The sequence below is a fragment of the Podarcis bocagei genome, assembly GCF_964188305.1.
Source record: "Podarcis bocagei genome assembly, chromosome: 8".
In the NCBI taxonomy this organism is placed as follows: Eukaryota; Metazoa; Chordata; class Lepidosauria; order Squamata; family Lacertidae; genus Podarcis; species Podarcis bocagei.
The window spans coordinates 20,250,075-20,262,839 of record NC_138133.1 but is presented as its reverse complement, the minus strand read 5'-3'; the positions used below and the strand labels follow the sequence as shown (position 1 = coordinate 20,262,839).

The 12,765-nt window shown below is 42.6% G+C and overlaps 1 protein-coding gene across 1 annotated transcript in view; it reads left to right on the top strand.

Moving 5' to 3' along the window:
* Positions 1–1,278: 1,278 nt before the first annotated feature.
* The window catches only part of CDH9 (cadherin 9), a 134,560-nt gene continuing 123,073 nt past the window's right edge, over positions 1,279–12,765 (top strand). The window contains exon 1 of the mRNA XM_081206327.1: positions 1,279–1,695. The gene's annotated coding sequence lies outside the window, so the exon portion shown is untranslated. The remainder of the gene's footprint in view (positions 1,696–12,765) is intronic.

Sequence of the window (12,765 nt, the reverse complement as noted above, 5' to 3'; positions counted from 1 at the left end):
GAAGATAATCATATAGTAATTGTGTCCAAAATATGATTTGTTTACTACCTGCTTGAAGCGGGATGTCATCATCCTCTGGTTGGCTTTAAAAACGTCTTACTACTTTTACAATAGGCATAACAAAGTCAGGTCAGATTTGGGATCTGAGTTCTGTTCTGAGTGACACTTTTTACTAAAAGATCATAAAATTGTAGTGGTTGTGACTCGTACAGCATTCTTAATTAGGGGTGGAAGGATCTGTCAGTTTGAACTCTCTCAGTTTCTCATTTTTCCTATCTTAAATTCAGTTATCCACATTTCTGTAGCTGTTTGCCATTTAAGTGCGGATTTCTCCTAATAAACACATTTTGATGAAGGGTTTTTTTGTGTGCTAATGCACATGTTTTTTCAAGCTGGCTTCCCTAATGCAATGCCCTTTATATGCCAGTTTCACTAATGTATGTATTTTATACACATTGCCCCCTAACACATATATCTTTGTTAATGTTGGTTTATGGGACAACTGCATTGCAAAATTCAGTTAAGTGTGTTCCGGTTCTCATACTTTTCCAGAAATTGTGAGTTTGATAGATTTGACTTTAAATGTGGACCAAATTGAATTTCCCCCTACCTCTACTCTTAATGGGCCACTTAGGATTAACTTAGCAGGAAGTTTTGGTAAGCAGACCAGGGTCATGCATAACCCACTGCCTACAAAAGCCTGTCTCAGCTCTAATGCCTGTCAGATGCCCCATGCAAAATTTGTGAACTGACCATACAAAACAGATGTATATGTGTTGGCTAGGACTAGGTACTACACAAATGAAAGCCTCATGTACAGATGTTGAGCAGGACAAGTGAGTCACGGTTAGAGCCATAAGCCACAAATAGTGTCAAGACCACCCCATTCACTTGCCCCTGAGAGCATCTTTGGGAAGGATTTCCCCTCAGAAGCGCATGTCCATGTTGTCAAGTCTAATGCCTTTTTTAAGGTGGTGGTGGTGGTGGTAGGAGCTAGGGTAAGTGAGGAGCCTCAACTTTACTTTTATGAAATGTGGAGGTCTCTCAACCCATCAGTTGCATAGGGCAATTCCGAGTTCCCAGTTGGCACTGAATTGCAATGCAAGGTGGCCAGGGTAATAAAAATCTTGTGTCTGGCTGATTTACAGGCTGCAGACATGACTGCCTCTTGTTTCCAGGAAGAGGGCTGAACATACAAATTGGGACTGGGTGAGTGAGGCTTGAAGCACAGAGACGCTTTCTTCTGTAAGGGGAGTCCTTGTCAGAGTTCTCCTCTCTGTGCCCTCCTCCTCCATTCACTTGCAAATCACTGTGTTTGGCACATCCAAATTTCACCCTCCCTCTCCAAACACTCGCATCTCGCCTCCACACCTTCCTGACTCGTTCCCAAAGCCTCCTCACATTGAGCACTGACTGCAGCCTCATCAGCAGCAATCTGCTCTCCATGTGTGAGGGACGTTTCTTATTAATCAGGGGGTGCTGAACGGGAAACCAATCAGATAGAGGGTACCTTTGGCTTCGGTTTCCAAGCTGCCTAAGTTAAAAGTGATGCAGAGGGAGAGAAAGCCCTGAGTACAGAGAGAGATCACTGGAGCTAACTGCTAACGCGCAGCAGAGACGAAGAAGGCACCAGAGAGGCTGCGGACCAGCACAGCACTAAGCAAAGCTGCCGTCACTTTCACTGGAGAGAGAAAGGTGAGTTGTTTTGCTTCTATGATCTCTGGATTCACAAACATGCTTTCACTGCAAGGGAGATTAGAGGCTATGCTTATAAATATAATGCTTGATTTCACCTTCCTCTTTTGGGGGGAGTAGGGGGGGAGAAATAAAGATATATGAGTGAGAGATGTAAAGTAGATGGCAAACAGATATGTTGCTGAAAGTTGTTTCTATTCTCCTCCCCCCATATGCTCGGGGTTCATTTGAATAGTAAGTTTGCAAACAGGAAGGCTGCTGTATTCGGAGTAGTTCTGCACAGCAGGGTACCCCCCGCCCCCGCTTTCAATTAATTCACACACTTTATTTCTTGCATTCAGTATTTCTACATCAGAAACATTTGCTCTCCTCTTCAGGGAAGGAGCATTAAATCCCCATTCAGTGAAGCCTGTGTTGTTGTCTTTATCCCCTCTCCATTTTAAAAAGATCTGTGCAGAACTCAGGAAAAATGGATAGACAGTGAGTGGGTTGAAATCATTAATTTGTACAGCAGATGAATGCATTTCAAAGGGCAAAAAGGGAAAATCAGTATTTCGTGCAATGTTGCAAGCAAAGAGGTGAAACTGACACACAGCTGATTTGCCTGCGAGGATTCTCATCTTGGTCACATAACAGAAAAGGCAAAATGCCTTTTATCAGCTTGAGTTGCATTATTGATCAGGGTTGAAGCTTTCAAGCATCACAGAGCTCTTCTGCAGCCTTTCTGAGCACAGATAGGGATATGTGCATTAAAGGTAAAGCCACAAAAGCTGCTGTGGGTGGAATACCCAGCCACAGTTCCCCAGCAAACTCCAACCTCATCCTTTTTCTGAACTGCAAAACAATTGAAAAGAATCAAGGATGCATGGGGACAATCTTAGTCATCTGAAAAGGCAATTAGTTGACCATTCTCCCACCACCAGTTTTCATTTTCCTTTCCTTTCCTTTTTTTTTCTTTTCAATTACACATGCAAGAAACTACATGGTGGCATCTCTCCAATTTCACAAAACATCCAGGTCTTGGGCAAAGAATGATGGATGTGAACTGTAAAGGAAATCAATATCCTTTGCAATTGTATGGGCAGTCTGTGTACTGTAGTCATTCATCCCCTGGCAGGCAGTTTTAAATAATGGCTCAGGATAGAATTGAACAAGGGACTCGGTTGGGATAATTTTCATTTGTGCCAGCAAAGTTTGGACAACAAGGGAAGGACCAGACTGCTGATGAAGTTGAGGAATGGGCTAAGATCACATCCCAAAGCTTTTTTTGCGCAGGATACAGGAATTTCAGGTCTTCATAACAGAACTTGGGAGGGGGAGGAGGAGCATAATTTATGCTGAAAGTTTGCATACCTTTCTTCATTTAGGCACAAGATTCTAATAATATTTGCTAATTATTATTGACTGGCAAGGATGGCAGATTTTGTGAGATGTCTTTGTGGAAGGGGGGTTACGGGTTTGTTTTGTTGCTGCTCTTGTTTTTATTATGTATTTTGTGTTCTTTATTTGTATTTTGGTGCTGTGAGCCACCCCAAGATCTCCAGATGAGGGGTGGCATACAAGTCCAATAAATAAATTTTGCAACTTTATAAAACCTAAGCTAGTAAGATTATTAAGTATTCATGCAAATACAAATCTAACACATCACTTCCCAAGTCCACAGCTTCCACAGTTATGGCAAGATCTACAAGTGTAGATCAGATGTGCATCTGAATATGGATGGTCTATATACACACTGCATTACTTTCAATTGGGTTCACATACTAAGGTATATTCTGATCCACAGATGGAAGATGATGGCCATTCCATTGAATGATTTCCTCATGATTTCTAGTAGTGATTCCTAAAGCAAATCACTTTCTCAGGATGTGGATGATATCCTACAGAAAGTTTTCTTTTCGTGGGTTGGGGGTTGGGAGGATATCCCACCCCTTTAATGAGGAATTTTGTAATGATTTTGGGGAATACACCTGTAGAGGTATGCACTGGGTTCGTATTGCAATTGACAACCAACCAATGTGGATTCAAGGATGAGATTGGTTACTGCTAAGTTTTGTTAGGAATAATCTGAAACTTTATATAGAAGTATGCATGCCATTTAGTCAGATGGCCATAATAACAGCAGCAAATTAATCAAGGCTAAAATAGAATAAGCAGTCTTAATTTTAAAGAAGGCAGAATACATTAGTACAATGTGGCAACAGTATATAGAAAACCAGGTGTTGATGTTTCCCCCATTCTCCCCTAGATATGTGTGCAGCAAGGTAGTAAATCTGAATTTAGCCAAAAGTGACAAAAGAGAGTCTGTAGAATTGTTTTATGTTGGCAAGAAGAGATGGTAGCCTGCACAAATTTAAGGAGATAAAAGCAGAATAAATCCTCCATAGTTCTCATTTTAAGCCATATTTTCAAGGCAGAAAGTATGCATATTTCTTGCCAGCTTCACTGACCAATAAAATGCCAATGATTTCAGGATAACAGCTGGGTTACAGGGATTTGGATGCCCTCATCAGACTAAGTTTCCAAAAGCAATGTAACATACTTAATTGGTTACTCAGGGAGGTGAGGAGGCAGAAATACAGGAGTAAATTAGATCAGCTTGTGGGTGAGAGAGAAAGAAATTTAACATAATCTGGCATAGGAATGAAGAGTACACATCACTCATCCACCTAGTAGCTTGGTACGGAAAGCTATTCAGTTGCACCATGTATACCTGTACCCGTAATAATGTCTAGGGATGAATGGATCTGTCAATTTCAGATTCTTCCAGTTTCTCATTTTGCTGGTATTGAGTTCAGCTCCCTGCATTTTTGTGTCAGTTAAAAAAACCAAAGTTCTCATGAAAAAGCATCAGCATGTTTGTGTGCACTTCTCCCAAGAGACACATTTTTGCAAGCAATTCTGCCCAATTTGCATCTTTGAATGTTAGTTCTACTAATATATGCATTTCTGTGCACTCTTCTCCCCAATATGCACATATTTTTCTACACTTCTTTAGAGTGGAGATCACAAAATCTGGAGTAACTATTGAAGGTCAGCTGCATTTTAGTTCACATACTGTTTTGAGAAGTGCAAATTCACATTGATACTGAACCAAGCTGAAGCCAAGACAGAGTACTGACTATTCTATATTTAACAAATCCGTGGCAGATACCTGCCCAAAATTCTCCAAAAGCGATCCCACCATATCTCATTTTAGCATATTCTAAGTCATATTTGAAAGTACCCCATTTGCTATGTAATATCATTATCATTTAAAATATTGTACTTTATGCCAGACAGTGAAACTTTGTGTTGAAAGTGGGCTGCATCCCTTGAAACAGACCAGATTGTTACCTTGGTTGGCCCATCCAGTTCATACAAAGATAGCTTTGTGGTCACAAATGCTAATATCGCTATGAACTCAGGATGGAATTGATGCCGAGCATAATAAAATGAGATTCACCAACATTAATCAAAGCAATTAAGATCCGCTAGTCATGCCTCTTGATTCTCAGATTCTGCCAGATAAGAAGATTAATTAATTCATGAACATTAGATGCTTCTATATTGCAAATTTACCATCATTTTAGTGGAGAGCTATATCTGCTATAGAATTGTCTGTCATTCTTCTCATTCCTTTTCTGGATTTTTCAGAAAGCTTGATGGCGGAGATCACTTATTAGTGTTCTGCGTCCTCCCACTTTTGAATTGACTTAAATGAAATAATTGAGTAATATATAACCATTTAAATCATTTTGCGTACGTTGGGTTGTTTTCGATGCTAGTCATACACAGAACAGACCCACTGAAATTAATGAGCATGATTAACATAGGTCCAATAAGTCCAATAAGTAGAACTTAGTTGGGTACAATCCATTGTCAGTAAACATTCAGACAACCTCTATCAGGTTGCTCAGGACTATTCTCACATCATAGGCAGATAACCTGAAGGCAGGGGTAGCCAACACTATACCATCAATATATTGTTGGACTACATATTCCATCATTCCTGACCATCAGCTGTGCTGGCTGGGGATGGTTGGAGTTGTACTGCAGTAGTATCTTGAAGGAATCAGATTACCTATGCCTGTCCTAAGACAATCTAAGGAAATCACAGCTGAAAAGAAAATTAACCCTGAGATTTCCTGGGTCATATCTCACATTGCTATTGTTAGTTACCACACTTCAATAAACCAATAATTTCCTTTGTGGAGGGTGCAGGAAATGAGTAACTAATGCAAATCATATTACCTTTTAAGCTTTTCTGCAAGTAACCTGCTATGGCATGGCCCATAACAAATTTGCTACTGACATACTAAAACATTTGCTTTCATTGGTACTTAGCCCATTATTTCATGTTCTTATTTCTTTCTTATGATTCCCCCAACCCCCATAAGTGGTCTTATGCACTGGCAACATCTCAGTGGAAGGTTAGAGTGGTTAGAGACATACACAAAAGGCAGAATATCAGAATTATCCCAGAGCATGCAGGGGTGGGAGGAACTGGAGCTAACAGAAAATCAAGCTCTAATAAGCATAGAGGGGGATGCAATGCTACCGTCCTGACATTTATGAAAATGTGCACAGAGGAAGAAACACAGAAGGGAGAACTGCAGAGATGAACTATTGAAATACACATGCGGGGTTTTTCTACCTATTCAAGAGCTTCTTTTGAAGTTATGTGACTTACAGCAGGTGCTTGGTGTAAATGCTGCCTAGAGATACACAAATATTTGATCATGAATAATGATATCTGGTGCTCGCAAGTCATTTTTAGGAGACTAATGTTCAGATTCTTGCAAAAGGGGAATAGAAAAGGAAGCAAGGGGAAATGACTCATAAATTTGAACAGACGGAACACTGGAATAATCAGTGGTTTAACAACATGTCAGCTTATGCTTCCACTTTTAAAACAAATACCAATTTGAGAGCAAAATCGTGCTGTCTCATTGGATCTTTAAGATCTTTCCCTCTCCATGAAGTGGAAAATTTTAGGTAGCTTTTTACAGGATCCATCCAAACAGGCACAGGGCACATCTATACCACAGCCTTAAAGTGCTTTAATAGACATTATTTCACCAAAGGGAATGTTGGGAAAGGTGAGTGGAGCTAAGGATCTTCAACAGAAATCTCAACACCCCTGTCAAACCACTTGCCAGTTAATTATCCTCAAGCAAATGTAGGTAGGTTCTTAAGGCGACTTTTCTAATATCCTACCCATGTGGAGGAAGTGCTGCAGAGATGCAAAAGCAAGCCTGGAGGGTAATACCCAACACATGACAATATCAATTCTATATCAGTTCTGCTTCTCCCCAGAAAACCCGAAGTTACTCCAAGTGACAACACCAAAGACAGGCTAACGGCACATACATAGGGCGGAATTCAATGAAGTCCCTAAGTGGGGTAGGTGTGCAAGAAATGAGGTATGAATGTGCAATGGGACTTCCCTCTCTCTCTCCCCCCCACTATGTGCCCCTCACATGTTCTGGAGGTGTGACCAGCCCTCCTGAGCAGATTTTGGGAGTGTGTAGGGAGGCGAGGGAGGAAGTCCTGTTTTCTGGGTGGCCCTCGCTCCACACAACTTAGTTGAATTCTGTCCTTAAGGTTTTTTCTTCTTGAAAGCTGTGAGAGAGAGAGTGTGTGTGTGCATGTGCATGCAGTCCTCTTCTTCTCTGTCAGACACACACAGAGAGAGAAGCAAGTAGGTGTTACTTGCTACATGGCAAAATAGTTATCAGGGTGCTGTCAGCAGCCCCCGGCTGGTTGCCCAGGAAAGTATAAAGACAAGGAAAAGTTTCTTACAGTCCTTTTTTATTTCATACTTTACAGAGAGAGGCTATAGAACCCAGCCTCTTGGATAATGGTGTTGTCCCAAGTGAATCGCCACTTCCTCATTCACTATTATCATCATCTCCTCTACATGTGCTGTTACCTGCCCTCTGTCTTTGAGCTCTTTGCTCTCCTACCTTTAAGGCTTGCCAGGTTCTGGGAGATGGAGGGTCTGGAATGCTTTCTAGTGACAACGTGTCAGCCAGCTGCTGCTCCGGCTCTGCTTGCTCCTCCTCTCCCATTATTTCTCAACTTTTTCCCTCGTCTGCCTCTGAGCTGTGACCTCCCACTGTTGTAAGTTTATACTATCTTCCACTTCCTCCTCCCTGGAAGAGTCAGGATGGGAAGGTGGTCTCTATCATTCCTCCTTCTCTGGCCAGCCCCTGACAATAGTTGATCAGCCAAAGAGCCTATACTCATATGCCACATTGACTGCCTGTGACTAAGCCACACGAATGTGACAGCTTGGTACAGGGCTGCATCACTACCACACAGCTTCCACTGCCATATTTCATTCATCTTTCAGGAATGGCCTCATAAATGGATTGATTTAAGGACCTCTGAAGACCAAAACAATGTTAGCTCAAGACAGAGACAAGAATTTGACGAGATTGCAGTTGAGCAGTAGTAAACAAAGTGGAGGCATTCTGTTAAATGAAAAGCTTGGGTCAAAAATACATATTTTTAAAAATATGTGTTAAGTGCCAAGAATTAACAACTAACTGACCATCTAGCCATTTAAACAGCAACAATTTTTAAATATGTTTTGATTTGATTTGGTCATACATTCCAGCTACCACTAGACTTGTCAGAACCATCGGGAGGCCTTCAGAGAAATCAGTAAAGGTCCTGGTATCCTCTTCAGGGAAATAAGCAATTCAGCACAGTTGCCAAAGGTATAGAAGTTCTTGCCTGCTGGATAGTGTATTCTGTGCTTCTGCCTTTTGCGTGGGAAGTTCACAGGCAGCACACAACAGCAACCCTTTTTACCCACCAGTATGCTGCCTGTAAATATGAAGGTTCTGTTTAGCTATTAGTTATTGCTGTGACAGAAATTACTCATTTTTTTGTTAATCAATCTCCATGAATTAATGAGGGGGGGGGGATTACATTCAAAAATTATCCAAGAAGAGGAGACGATTTTTTTTTAAAAAAATGAAATTATCATGGGATGGGTGAAAGGGTTTGCCATCCCAACCTTACTTTTGTGCTAGGTGATTGACACTTGTCAGTGTCCTTTCTTTCATTCTACAAATTGTCTCATCAGTGGTCTGAACAGTGCAGACTTCCTGGGTACCTTTGCTTTAATCAAAGTCCAGGGGAAGATATACTGAGGCAACTCATCCCACAGTGTGTGTCTGTGTTGAGATTAGTAAGCGTGAGCAGCCAGGGAGGCTGCAGAGTGTTTGAGGGATGTTTAATGGAAAGAAAAAACATGCATGCCATATTCAACTACCATCCCACATCAAACAAAATTCTGTTGGATCTTAATGCCCCTGAGAACGAGGCATTAAGCAGAAGCCTGTTTTGCAAGGGAAGGAAACTGAAGGGCAAATGTTAGCATAGCACTCTCAGCTATCAAGACTAATAGCATTCCTCATTCAGAAATACTTTCAGTGAACATGTGAGCACATTAAAGTTTGAAGCAGCTCAAATAAAAGAGTAGGAGAAACAAATGAACAAGGTAAGCCTTCAAGACTCCAACCATTTGCTATTTGTTTGTTTGTTTATTTTTAAAAAACTCACGAGAAACCAGATGCCATCGTTATATTATTAGCATTAGTATCATCACCACCATCAACAACTTTGAGAGTCACCTACGCAACACAAGGCACTGGATGACTTCAGATTCAAAGCTATAATTAATATAGGTTTGTTTACATGTTCAGATTATGATGGTGAGTACTATTGTCATTATTGTTAACAACATTTATGATTCACCTACACATGGCAAGTCTCTAGGCAACTCAACATTAAAAATTATGGACAACATAGGTTTGCTTACATGCTCAAAAGAGAAATCTATGGATTGATTTCTCCTGTGTCTGGCCATTGATCCATCTACAGTATTTACTCTGTTTAACAGGGTACTTCCCAGAGATCTCAAGCTGAGATCTTTCCCTGAGATGCCTTTATTTAGAAATGTCAGGAATTGAGAATGAGCCCTACAACCAAGCTACTGGTCCAATGTTTCCAACACTCACAAGGCCTTCAGAAATGATATAAAACATGTGCATTTTGGAGTGTTAAGACCAATTATTGAGGGTCCCCTTTAACATGAAATTCGCAGTTTTGAGAGCAGGGCTGTTCCCTGTGGGAATCATTTATATTCTTCCTATTTGTCGCCATTGTTTCCCATACTGCTCAAAGACATGAGCCTCTAAGACAGTGTTTCCCAACCGGTGTTCCGCGGCACACTAGTGTGCCGTGAGACATCGGCTGGTGTGCCGTGGGAGGGAGGCGGGCGAGTCGGGCGGTGAGAGGCGGCGGCGGCGAGGATCCGCGTCGAGCCGGGGGCGGCTCCGCGGTGGTGGTGCCGAGCGGCGGGGCAGCGCGTGCAAATGGAGGAGCGCGAGACAGCGGAGGAGGAGGAGGCCGGCATGTCCGGGCAGCAGCAGCAACAACAGCAGCAGCAACTCCCGCCGCCGCCCCCTCCTCCGCCCGCTATCGCCGCCACCACCACAACAGCCGCCGCCGCCTCAGCTGCCGCCGTCCCTCAGTCCCTCGCTCTGCTGCCTCCCCACCCCCACCCCCAAAGCTTGGAGGTTCCCCGGCAAGGGGGAGGGAAAAAAAGTGAAAACTTTCACTTTCGTGCGTCCCTCCCGGCGTGACGCTGCGCGCTGACGTCACGGGGCAGTAATGGTGGTGTGCCGCGAGATTTTTTTGATTAAACAGGTGTGCCGTTGCCCAAAAAAGGTGGGGAAACACTGCTCTAAGACGCATTTCAACTTGAACACCCTTCCATGTGGGGGGAATATGCCCTTCAGGAACTACCGGTGACCCTAGTATTTAGGGAAACTCTTTCATCTGCAGCCCCTGGCTAATTTCAGTAAAGTGGAGCTGGCTCAGGAACTAAAAGAATTGCCAAATGAATGGGAGCACAGCGTGTATAACCTAGGGTCCAGATACTGGAGCATTTCTGTAAGGTTCCCAGGAATGGGAGACTGAGCTGAGATTTGGGAACTTAACAACAATAAAAATGAGTTTAGTAAGAGAAAATAACACATGACTTTAGAGTCAAGTTACTGTAGTCTGTTCAAGAGGAGAATGGGGGAACTACTCATATTCAAGGGCACCTGAATAAGAGAGAAGGTAGAATGAAGAGAAAGGCGAAACAGTGGAGAGCAGTGAACAACAACAACAACAACCCAAGAATGATGAAAGAAGGCATGAGAGATATACTTACTTAGCTTTAGTTTGCTAAAATGAAAGAAGAAGGGGGAGGGGGGAGAGAAATAGTACAATGGCACTATTGTACTAGTGTATAGTACTAAATGTACTGTTGTACCCTGGTACAATGGGTCAGTGTGTCTGGCTATTAACCAGAGGTTGGTAGTTCGAGTTGTGGGCAGGATTCCTGCATTGCAAAGGTGAACAAGATGTCCCTCAGAGCCCCTTCCAACTCGACCATTCTATGAATCTATGAAATCTTCAATGGTACATTAAAGCAAAGTGAGAGAATAGGCATCCCAGGCCATGGTAGGGCATCCACCAGACAACAATAGAGGGACTTAGGAGTATAAAATATTCCAAGGCCACAGTAGAGCTTCTGCTGGGCAGGAACATACGATATGCAAAGACAAGCCAGCATCCGAGAGACAGAGTGGTGAGCAAAATAGACAAGACATTACAAAGAAGCAATTTTTAAAAATTTTTTAGAAAACCAAAAACAATTCTTCTTTGTTGATGCCTGCTGTTCAGGAACACAAATTGAGTGGTGAAACCAGTTAGAAGTTTCTGTGAAAACCAGTGTAGTAAACATTGGATGAATGTTTTTGGTATTGTTTCTGGAGTGCACCAAATCCTTAGAACTTTCAGTGTTGATAGATCAAGGGACTGGAATTTAATTTTTCCGCTACTAAGAGTGCAATTTTTTTAACTCTTCAGCAAATGTTAAGGCGGGGAGTTAACTCTTCCCCCTTCAATGTTTATAATTGACTGCCATGGAGTGGGGAGAAGTTTGTTTCCTTTCTTCAGCTTCACTCTTTTGCATGCCTATCAGATTTCCTATAGAGGACATTGCCTGAGTCATCTGGGGCCAATTTTCCAAAACTAAACCTACAACTTATTTCCCAAATAAAATTCAACCTCTAGATTCTGAGGATGTGGTAAGCCTCCTGCAACACAGGCTCACAGGAGCTATATTAGGAGTGGGGAAAACAAGGGAAGGCCACCAACATAGTCTAATTTCCTTCTCCCCACTCCTAAACATAGCTTCTAGTCTGGGGAGAAGGGAAGTTCAGATCTAGTCACACCCACCGACCCAAACCTCTAGTTGCCATAAGGAGAGGAAGGGACATGCTAAGCCTCTTATGTCATCTCCTCAGCCAAGTCACACTAGCTGGTGGGCAGGTTTTCATCTGTGGTGACAGCACCCTAAAGTCATTGGTTCCCCCAAAAAAACAAGGAATGAAAACCTTTCACTCATTTGGGAGAAAGTAAAAAAAAAAGAAAGATGTTATGGACACCATGGGAGGGGACATAAGGGTAGCAATTCGACTAATTTTTACGAAGCTTAAACCCAATTAAATTAATGAACTTAACTAAGTTAGGGCTGGGATGCGGGTGGCGCTGTGGTCTAAACCACTGAGCCTCTTGGGCTTGCGGATCAGAAGGTCGCGGTTCGAATCCCCGTGGCGGGGTGAGCTCCCATTGTCCGGTCCCAGCTCCTGCCCACCTAGCAGTTAGAAAGTATGTCAAAGTGCAAGTAGATAAATACGTACCGCTCCAGCGGGAAGGTAAACGGTGTTTCCATGAGCTGCTCTGGTTCGCCAGAAGCAGCTTAATCATGCTGGCCACATGACCTGAAAGCTGTCTGCGGACAAATGTCGGCTCCCTCAGCCTACAGAGAGAGATGAGCACACAACCTCAGAGTCGTCTGCGACTGGACCTAACGGTCAGGGGTACCTTTACCTTTAAGTTAGGGCTATTAATTTCAGTGGACCTAGTTGAGTACCACTCTAAATGTTCTTCCATCGATTGACACTGTAGTCTACTCGTTTTTACATAGTTTCATTCTGAGTTCTATTACTTTGTTGC